The sequence below is a fragment of the Aethalodelphis obliquidens genome, unplaced genomic scaffold (genome assembly GCF_003676395.1).
Source record: "Aethalodelphis obliquidens isolate GAN/ISIS:26980383/991018 unplaced genomic scaffold, ASM367639v1 scaffold44, whole genome shotgun sequence".
Taxonomy (NCBI): domain Eukaryota; kingdom Metazoa; phylum Chordata; class Mammalia; order Artiodactyla; family Delphinidae; genus Aethalodelphis; species Aethalodelphis obliquidens.
This window is the reverse complement of record NW_020837988.1, coordinates 6,757,467-6,768,367: the sequence shown is the minus strand read 5'-3', so window position 1 is coordinate 6,768,367 and position 10,901 is coordinate 6,757,467. Positions and strand designations below refer to the sequence as shown.

The window sequence follows — 10,901 nt, the reverse complement described above, 5'->3', positions numbered from 1 at the left end:
AATCCTGTAGGAAAAACCTACCGAGGGGCTTCCTTGGTGGCTAGGTGGTTAGGAATCCGCCTGCCAATGCAGGGGACACGGGTTTGAGCCCTGGTCCTGGAAGATCCCACATGCCGCGGAGCAACAAAGCCCGTGCGCTACAACTACTGAGTCTGCGCTGTAGGGCCCGCGAGCCATAACTACTGAGCCCGCACGCCTAGAGCCCGTGCTCCGCAACAAGGGAAGCCACCGCCTGCGCACCGCAACAAAGAGTAGCCCCCGCTCACCATAACTAGAGAAAGCCCAGGCGCAGCAATGAAGACCAAAAAAAAAAAACCTACCAGGGGAAGGGTAATGTGCACAGGCCAATAATTTTGTGACACTTCTGCCAGAGATTCCAGAATTTACTGGAGAAGATCAACAGTTGCTGATAACGCTGAAAAAAGTAATGTAGTCTTAAAGGACATAAGCAGAGGAAGCCTGGGGCACTATCACCTCTAATTTGTAGGGCAGGGGCTAGGCCGAAGGTAAACTAATTGAGGAGCAAGGCATGTTCCACTTAGAGCTGCTTTAGTCGTAACATAATCTGATGTTCAGCAGTAGTTCTGCCAGATGGACTTCAATGCACAAAACGAGTACCCTTCGCTCCCTCCCCCCAGGCTGTGAATCATTGAACTGGCACCCAGCCATCCAGCTGAAGATACAGGGATTCAGACAAGTGAAAACATGGGAATCTTAGAAAAAGCCATTGAGTTTGCTTTTGGAGTGTGGTTAGAACGTGTGTTCAAGGGAAGAAGCAACATGAGTCCTATGAAAGTTTTGTAACATAAAGGGAGGGGTCCCTAGCACTTGAGGGAGAGCCTTTGGAAGACTCACAGGAAGAAACAACAGTGAAAAACTGACAACGTGCTCTCAGTCCAAGGCATTTAGGAAGGATTGGGGCACTTTTAAGTTTTATATCCTGAATCATTTGAAGTTTTTGCGTTGAGCATGCATTGATTTTACATTAAAAATTATCACTAGTGGGGCTTCCCTGGTGGCGCAGTGGTTGAGAGTCCGCCTGCCAATGCAGAGGACACGGGTTCGTGCCCCGGTCCGGGAAGATCCCACATGCCACGGAGCGGCTGGGCCCGTGAGCCATGGCCGCTGAGCCTGTGCGTCCGGAGCCTGTGCTCCGCAACGGGAGAGGCCACAACAGTGAGAGGCCTGCGTATCGCAAAAAAAAAAAAAAAAAAAAAAAAATTATCACTAGTAAAATAGGATTATGCTTTTCAAGTCACAAGAGAGAAAAGTACATCCTATATGGCAAAAGTTAAAGAAATCAGCAAAAACGTAAGTAGCATAAATACAGAACCAAACATACTTAGGATGATTATGGATCAGTAAAGACCCCTATTAGAAGACAATAATTCAAACTGGGTCAGCTAAAATCCAACTACAAGCTGTCCATCCTTTAAAAAATAAAAGGCAATTCCCTGGTGGTGCAGTGGTTAGGACTCGGTGCTTTCACTGCTGGGCTGGGTTCGGTCCCTGGTGGGGGAACTAAGATCCCACAAGCAGAGGCGTGGCCAAGGAAAAAGTTAAAGAAGGATACATTGGCTATATCAAGGGTTCCAACTCCTTACTCTAAAAACCGGCATTGAAGGAAAAATAATATGCATTTATCCTGCTTTAATTTAAACAACGGTATTTCAGGATAAACTAATAGACCTAGTTAATGATAGAAAGTGCTTTACAAACTATGCGGAAAGAAAGCAACATTGGAAAAAGCACTATTTTGTAATCCCTAATGAAATACAGTTGACCCTTGAACAACACGAGTTTGAACTGCATGGGTCCATGTATATGTGGACTTCTTTCAATAAGTACATACTACAGAACTACACCATACAAGGTGGGTTGAATCCAAGCTTGGTTGAATCTGTGGGTGGGTAGGGGCCAACTGTAAGCTTAGATTACTTGACAGAGGAGGGTCAGCAACCCTAATCAGCAGGTGGTTCAAGGGTCAACTGTGGTTTATTCAGGCAAAGATCATTAATGGATGAGACCATAATATGAAAGTCTGATGAAGCACTTGACAGTGATCAGGCTGTCACCTCCTGATGCCAAGCCCATATTATGTACCTTCTGACATATTAACTACACAGCACCATTTGAAAGTATTTTTGCCAAAATGTTGAACCTGGATTTAAAAATCAAGGCATTAAAAGTAACTTCCAATTTAGAAGAAATATCTGGGATAGAGGAACAAGTTAAATGACACCACAAAGAAGATAAATCCAAAATGTGGGACATTTTACAGGAAATCTGACCTTTTGTTTTTCGACATGTCAATGGCACGCGGCAGGAGAGGAGGGAAGGTGGGGCAGCTTTAGATTAAAAAGCGACCCGGCATCCAAATCCTGTGTGTTTGGACCTTATTTGGATCCTGATTTGCACCAATCAACTGTAAAAAGATAATTAATTAAGAGATGACTATTGAAGTATGTAGGGGTAAAACGATGTGATGTCTGGGATTGCTTTAAAATACTTAAGAAAGGGCTTCCCTGGTGGCGCAGCGGTTAAGAATCCGCCTGCCAATGCAGGGCACATGGGTTCTAAGCCCTGGTCCGGGAAGATCCCACATGCCGCGGAGCAACTAAGCCCGTGCGCCACGACTACTGAGCCTGCGCTCTAGAGCCCACGAGCCACAAGGACTGAAGCCCGCGTGCCTAGAGCCTGTGCTCCACAAGAGAAGCCACCACAATGAGAAGCCTGCATGTGCAACGAAGAGTAGCCCCCCGCTCACTGCAACTAGACAAAGCCCACGCGCAGCAACGAAGACCCAATGCGGCCATAAATAAATAAATGATTTAAAAAAAAATACTTAAGAAAAAGAAAAGGATAAAAGGGATTAATAGAGTGAATGCAACAAAATCTTGATAACTGATGGATCTAGGTTGGTTCATTTACTATTCTCAGTTTCTGGGTATGTTTGAAATTTTTCATAAGAATTTTTAAAGCATGGGCAGAAATGTAGATTTATAATATTACTATCTAGCAAAGTAGAAATCGAGACAAAAACATGACATGGGCCAAACGCAGCTCTTAACTAATAAAGGAAGCCATTCACATGAAAAAAATAATGATTGGAACCTTGATGTACTGAAAAAAATAACATTAAAACCATATAAAGCAAAAAAGTTGAAAAGAAATTTCTAGAAACATAACTTTTAAAGATTTTATCATACCTTTCTATTTTTGACATTTGCAAGACAAGTGAGACTAGAGCAAACTATAATAAAGACTCAATAGCTTATATACTAAATTCTATGTCATACTAACAGAATAACTGGAAACCAATAACATTAGGCAACCAACAATTAATACGCACAGTATAAACTACAATAACACAAAACAATATAGAAATGCAGCCACTTGGAAACTGAAACTCTCCTAAATCTTGGATCAATGAGAAATTAAATATGTAATTACAGAATGTTTGGAAGAAAAAATAATATGAACATTTCATATTAAAACAAAGCAAACTGATGGCATTAAATTGTGTCGTAGAAAAACATTTCATTACACAATACATTTTGATTACAGAAAAAAATCAGAAAATATAGATAAGAAAAATAGGAAATATTGAAAAAATTAATAAATTGGGTTATAAGTTAATATTCTCATATTAAGTATCATAAAAAGCTAAAGAATAGAGATTTCCCTGGTGGTCCAGTGGTTAAGACTTCACCTTCCAATGCAGGGGGTGTGGGTTCAATCCCTGGTCGGGGAGCTAAGATCCCACATGCCTTGGGGCCAAAAAACTAAAACATAAAACAGAAGCAATATTGTAACAAATTCAATAAAGACTTTAAAAAAAAAAGCTAAAGAATAATTAGATCAATGGAAAAGAACAGAATGTTCAGGAAAAGTCCATACTGTATTAGGATTAAGTACAGTTTACCCCTGTACAACCAGTGTTTGAATTGCAGCTCACTTTCACGCAGATTTTTTGAACTGTAAACACTACAGGACTACATGATCCGGGTTGGTTGAAGCTGAAGCTCGGCGCCCCTAACACCCCCCCCACCCCACCTGCGTTATTCAAGGTATATGCATATAAGTATTTACTAAATAATTTAAGTAGCATTTTGAATCATTGAGGAAAGGCACTGATCTAAGTGTTTAAATATTTGTAAAACAGGAACAGATCCTTACTTGACACTTAAAAATAAATTCCAGTTACAGATGTAAATGTTAAAAAAAAAAACCACAAGAAACAACAGGAAAAATTGTAGGTGAATATTTATATAGGCTTCAGGTGAGAGAATTTTTCAAACACCAAAGCAGAAACCAGAAACTACAATGAAAACAATGGATAGATTTGGGTGGGGCGGGGCGGGGAGTGGGGATCAGGCACTTGGGGATCCTGCAGGCATCTTCAACTTGAGATAATCAGCCCTGAACTCATCCCTTCCCCATCTGTTTTGGGGGGTGGCACCACTGTCCCCCAAACTCCTGGGCACCATCTTGGGCTCCTTGTCTCCCTCATCCCACAGCAGTTAGGAACCAGATCCACAGGTTCCATTTCCTGAACATCTGTTTTACTTCCCTCCTCTTGGTGTCCCTGCTATCGCCTCCATTCATGGTTTGCTTATTTCTTCCCTGAACCATACATCTTTCCCTAAGGGGTCTCTCTGCCTGCACCCTCACCTGCCTCTAATTCATTCTTTTTTTTTTTTTTTTAATATTTATTGGAGTGTAGTTGATTTACAAGGTTGTCTCTAATTCATCCTTTTTTTTTTTAATTATTTATTTATTTTTGGCTGCGTTGGGTCTTCATTGCTGCACGCGGGCTTTCTCTAGTGGCGAGCAGGGGCTACTCTTCCTTGCGGTGCGCGGGCTTCTCATTGCAGTGGCTTCTCTTGTTGCAGAGCATGGGGCGCGCAGGCTTCAGTAGTTGCATCACATGCGCTCGGTAGTTGTGGCTTGTGGGCTCCAGAGCGCAGGCTCAGTAGTTGTGGTGCACAGGCTTAGTTGCTCCAGGGAATGTGGGATCTTCCTGGACCAGGGATCAAACCCGTGTCTCACTAGCATTGGCAGGCGGATTCTTAGCCACTGCGTCACCAGGAATAGTCCCTCTAATTCATTCTTTTTTTTTTCTATTGCGGTACGTGGGCCTCTCACTGTTGTGGCCTCTCCCGTTGCGGAGCACAGGCTCCAGACGCGCAGGCTCAGCAGCCATGGCTCACGGGCCCAGCCGCTCCGCGGCATGTGGGATCCTCCCGGACCGGGGCACGAACCCGTGTCCCCTGCATCAGCCGGCGGACTCCCAACCACTGCGCCACCAGGGAAGCCCTCTAATTCATTCTTTACCATGCTGCCAAGGAGATCTTTCAAAATGCAAGTATAGTTATTTTGCTCCTCTGCTTAAAACCCTCTGCCCGCAAGATCAAATGTAAATTTCCTTACTCCAGGGTTCTCTCTTCGTACATTGCTCTCCTTCCTCCATTACAGCCATAGCAGATTGCTAACTGCCCCTCTCACGCGCCCCTTACCTTCAGACATTTGCGATTCCGGTTCGTCATCCTAGAAGGTTAGGAAAATCTAGAGGATTCTAGAAGATTCTCTGTTGAGTGCCAGTACTATACCTTAGTCATATTTATATTTCCCAGGGCTTAGCACTGTGCTTGGCATTTAGAAGAATCTTAATATGAATTCCTTATGAATGAAAGAGAAGAAATGTAAGATGAAATTTGAGCCTTCAGGGGTTCACGTCTGGTAGGAGAGTATCACACAAAAACCTTGAATAATGGAGCAAGCTAGTATCATAGTAAATGGCGATGACCATGACTTACAGAGCACACACTACGTTCCAGGGACTGTTCTAATCACTGAGCATAAATACTCCTCACGATAACCCCATGAAGTAGGTAGTGTGTCACCCAAGATATTAAAGAAGTCCTCTGAAGGTGATGAGATTACCAATGGTACCTTTGCCGTTCTGTACCCAGAAGCCTTCTTTGACTACTCAACTAATAGTTTCCCATCACCCTCTTTATTTTGAAATCCTCCTGGTATTAGTTTACTGTCTTTTCTCTTACTTGAATGTTGGCTCCGTGGACGCAGGGCCTGGAGGATGGTTTTAGCGGTAGCCCCAGCTTTGCAGGCTGGGCCTGTGATGCTGCAGCCACGCGGCAGGGCTTGGGAGCCAGAGAGAGCTGGAAAGTATCATCCCTAGAACTTGGAGGCTGGCTTACAGCAGAGAGAACAGGAAGAATTCTGGATGACTCTGGAGAAGGGAGAGGGAGATTCTGTACTTCTAGTTTGTTATTTCTTTCTACAAAAGTACAAGGAATGGTGGTTTTGAAACTTTTTTGAGTCAAGGACTTATGAAAACCTGATGAACAATACAGCCTCTCCCCGAGTAAATACAGCATCCCCGAAGGGCACACAGTGCGACAGTCAACTTGGATGCACACCCATAGCTCCTCAGGGCTTCAAGGTAAAAAAAAAAAAAAAAATCATCCCTGGTCAGAAAAGTACAGTTAAAACAAAAATTAAACATTTTACCAAAGGATAATTTTATATTTATATATATATACACACACACACACACACACACACACACACACACAGGAGAGTGTGAAAATCATAAATGTACATCTCCCCGATAATCCTTTTATTTATTTATTTATTTTTTATTGAAATATAGTCGATTTTAAATGTTGTTAATTTCTGCTATACGGCAAAGTGATTCAGATATGCATATTATATATACATGTTATATATATATACATACATTCTTTTTAATATTATTTTCCATTATGGTTTAATCACAGGATATTGAGTATTGTTCCCTATGTTATACAGTAGATAATCCCTTTTTATTTTATTTATTTTTTATTGAAGTATAGTTGATTTTAAATGTGTTAATTTCTGCTGTACAGCAAAGTGATTCAGATATATATATATTATATATACATAGACATTCTTTTTAACACTTTTCCATTATGGTTTAATCACAGGATATTGAATATAGTTCCCTGTGCTATACAGTAGGACCTTGTTGTTTACCCACGAATCCCTTTTTAAATACTCCTGGGATCACCCGATGTGAGCATGCCATCTTCTCCCCGCGGGACTTGGGTATACTCAAGAGATTGGCAGTTATCCCCACTGTCCAATGCGCGTGCTGTACACACGAGCTTCGTTGCACCCCTCCTGGCCCTAGCACAGGGCAGTGTGGTGGGTGCCATCTCAAGGGAGACAGAGTCCACACCAGGACTGAGGGCATGGGGGTGGGCGGCGCCACACACCGCCTGCTCGTCTCCCCTGGAGGGTTTAGGGGGCAGGGAGGGACCGGCTAAGGTGTTGCCTGATTTTAACTTTATAGCGGTGGACTCACACAGAACACGCTCGCTTCTTTTGCACAGAGATTTGTAGCTTGCAGAGCCCTTTCACCACGTTGTCTGTTTAGATGCCAACCCAAAGAGGCAACAAGAAGTGGGGAACCATTTTCCGTCATAACGGTTTACCTTTAAAAGTATAGTCAGGTTCGATCAAAAAGAAAGGGCAAATTAATTGCAACAGAGACATACACACACACCCGCACACACACAAATGGTCTTAAAAAGAGAAAATGTGCCGCATGAGTTTTTTACCTTAAAAAGGTAGAGATGCAAAAGCGACACGCAGCGGTCAAGCCACCTCACCCCAGATGGGACTCGAACCCACAATCCCTGGCTTAGGAGGCCAGTGCCTTATCCATTAGGCCACTGGGGCTTCTCGCAAGCGGCGCCGGATCACATGCCTCTTGAACTATGAGGTCGCATGGCTGCGTAATGACGTCAGTCCGGAAGTTTCCAGGTGCAAAGCCCGTTTGGACACGAGCCCGAACTACCAGGTCCAGGTGACGGAAGTAGCTGCTGTGAGAGGGTCCGAAGGGCTCTACGTGTCTAAAACAAGGGCAAGGACTGGGATTTGGTTGCGGTACAAGAGTGCTATCCTCTTTTCGGGACTAAAACCCTTCGACCACGAAGGGGCTCAAACTGTTAATCCGAAGTCAGACATTTTATTCATTAGGGCACGCGGCCTCCTCGCGAAGTAGGAGTCACCCGTAGACTTATTTGGTGACCCAAGGCCGCACCAGCGCTGACGCCAGACGCAGGGACCGCACTGTGGTTCTTCCTCCGCCACACCTGGGACACACCTTGTGGCCAAACGCACACGGTCGTTTCTTGCGCCAACGCCACCTTCAAGGGGGCGTGCACTTAACTATCGCATTGCGAGCCTGTGGGCGTCGTGACCGCGTGGCCTAACGGATAAGGCGTCTGACTTCGGATCAGAAGATTGAGGGTTCGAGTCCCTTCGTGGTCGGCTTAGTTTTGGACGAGGGGCTCCTGGCTTTGGTGGCTCAATAATCCTAACCCGCTTCGTTTGCGGTTTCACCAACCTCTTCGCGCGTCCTTCGGGCATCTTGACGCTCACCTTCCTGCCCCCCGGCACTGCGCAGTCGCCTCACCTTGAACCTTAACTTTTCTCGTAGCCCCGCGGGTGTGCCCTCCGGTTGTCCTGCAGGCTGCCCAGGGCCGGCCCTCGTTCATCGGGTCCACTGTGCGGCAGGCGTCATGGCAGGCCGGAGTGAGGCCTGTCCGCGTGCGGCTGCACGTTACCATGGACCACGTGGTGCACCCTTGTTATCGAGCCCCAGTGGCCTAATGGATAAGGCACTGGCCTCCTAAGCCAGGGATTGTGGGTTCGAGTCCCACCTGGGGTGGAGTCAGGGTTGGAGAGTTTCACCCCAAAGTAACTTTTGTGCTCGCATTGCGCGGGCCTCCGAGGCTGTAGCCTAGGGATCTAGGGACCCAGGGGCTCCCTACCCGCCTGGTCTCTGCTCGCCTTCTGCCGTGCAGCGTACCAGGGCCTCATTTGCAGCCAAGTAGTTGGCGTGTCCCAGCCTCGGGCTCAGTGTCCCGCACTCCCCCTTCGTGTCCTGGTGACGTTACACCCTTGCTCTGGCCCTTTACCCTCGGCCTGTGAGCTGTCCCAAAGTTGGTGCCTTCCAGGGGCGCAGGGGTGTAGTCACTGGCTTTGGGATCTCTCCTTGGGGAACCGGTTGTTCGGTCTTCCACCCGCGGGCCCGAACGCAGTGTGTTTGGAGTCTTCCATGCGGTGGAACCACAGCGCAGGAATTCCAGAGTCCTTTACGGACGGAAGGAGCCAAAAAGGTGTCCTTACCCCAGGTGGGACTCGAACCCACAATCCCTGGCTTAGGAGGCCAGTGCCTTATCCATTAGGCCACTGGGGCTTGTGCTTCATTTTTTCTGGCATCTCTCCCCCTAGTAGGCGGTCCGACCCCGGGCCTTGCAAAGCACGACTTAACGGGGGGCCGAGGCCGCGAGAGGGTAGGCTCTCAGGTGCTCACAGTCAACCGTTAGGAAGAAACCACGGTGGGAAGTGAACTCACCACCTTCTGCCACCCGCACCCGGAAGCACAGTGGGGCCTGGGAGGCCGGCGCTGAGGCTGCCGGACGCCTGGACCATGGATGGCGGGTGAAGGCTGCCGTTTGTAGGCATTTCCAAATTTTACCACCGTGGCCATTTTGTCCACCTCTACAGAACTGACAGAAAATCCAAGAATTTTAGGAAAAGGTAGTGTAGGAAGGGAAGGAGAACAGACTAGTATCAATCACAAATACTGAAACACAAAGTCAAAATCCCCCATCATGAAACGATGTACAACGGGGAGGAACAAATCCTTCCAGTCTTAATAGTAGAAATATATACGTACACAAATATATAATATACAGGAAAGAAATGGATCACCCAACTAGATACTTCACTCTAATATTCTGTTCCTTTAAACTGTTATACAAAAGGTAATACAAATACAGAAAAAGCACACTTTAAAATGTTACACACGTTTAAAATCCATTACTAAAAGTCACGCGGATCTGAAAGATATAACAGGAGAAGCTTTAGCCAAGAGCAGTGTTCACTTCCTGTGGTGCCTGCGTTGAGACCTTTGCCTTCCAGGGGCTTGGAGACATTCTTTTTTTTCTCTCACCCACGTATAGAGTCTGCACAAACCCTTAATACCAGCAAGAAAGAGGAATGTACTCCACCTGGCTCCAGTCTCCAGCCTTGAGAATGTCCTCCTTTCAGTTACTAATTGGTCTGTTTGCTGAGGTGTAACATCCATGCAGTAAGGTGTACAGATCTTAAGGTCATGGCTGGATGAGATACAGAACAGTTCCAGCGCCGCTGAAGGCTCTCTTATATCCCCTCCCCATCAGTCACCACTGCCTCCGAGTAAATACTTCCCTCTCGTTACCATAAAGCAGTAGTTTTGCCTGGTTTTGGACTTCATACAAATGGAATCATATTCTTTTATAGTCTGGCCTCTATCACTCATCATTGTGTGAGTTCACCCATGTTCATTCTTTTGCCCTCAACCTTTTTTTTTTTTCTTTAAATGACAGGTCCTGCCCTTGTTCTCCACTCTCTGTCCCCTGGCTTTTGTTTCTCTTTACCTCCTTCCCCTCCTCCGTATCTCGAATGCTTTCCCAGGTCCCTTCACATGCCACCAATGTCTTCTGAGGGCCTCACAGGTCCAGCACTAGGCTCGAGTTTAACCAGAGAGATGCCCTCTCTGGTTTCCCGCCACCATCATCTTGCCCTGCCTTGCCTCATCTTCAACTGCTCCTCCATTCCCAAGACTCTACTTGTCCCCTGTCCTGCATCTCCAGCTTTGACCTCACTCCCCAGCTCCAGCTCCATTCCCTCTCCTGGCTATCTCCACCTAAGCATTCCTCCTCAGGCCCCACATAGTCAGCTCCTCGAAGGCAAAACCATACCCATCATCCAACCATCCTCCCAAGCCTGCTCCCTCGGTGACTTTCCTGGCTGAAAGCTCAGCACCCTGTCACACACCAGCT

General features: G+C 46.0%; 4 non-coding genes across 4 annotated transcripts; 2 read left to right on the top strand and 2 right to left on the bottom strand.

Annotated features, from left to right (window-relative positions):
* Positions 1-7,673: 7,673 nt before the first annotated feature.
* On the bottom strand, positions 7,674-7,746 carry TRNAR-CCU (transfer RNA arginine (anticodon CCU)). Its single transcript has one exon. It is a non-coding gene; the product is annotated as a tRNA-Arg (tRNA).
* A 521-nt stretch (positions 7,747-8,267) lies between these two features.
* TRNAR-UCG (transfer RNA arginine (anticodon UCG)) lies at positions 8,268-8,340 on the top strand. Its single transcript has one exon. It is a non-coding gene; the product is annotated as a tRNA-Arg (tRNA).
* A 327-nt stretch (positions 8,341-8,667) lies between these two features.
* TRNAR-CCU (transfer RNA arginine (anticodon CCU)) lies at positions 8,668-8,740 on the top strand. Its single transcript has one exon. It is a non-coding gene; the product is annotated as a tRNA-Arg (tRNA).
* Positions 8,741-9,198: 458 nt separating this feature from the next.
* Positions 9,199-9,271, bottom strand: TRNAR-CCU (transfer RNA arginine (anticodon CCU)). The gene has a single exon. It is a non-coding gene; the product is annotated as a tRNA-Arg (tRNA).
* Positions 9,272-10,901: the final 1,630 nt, after the last annotated feature.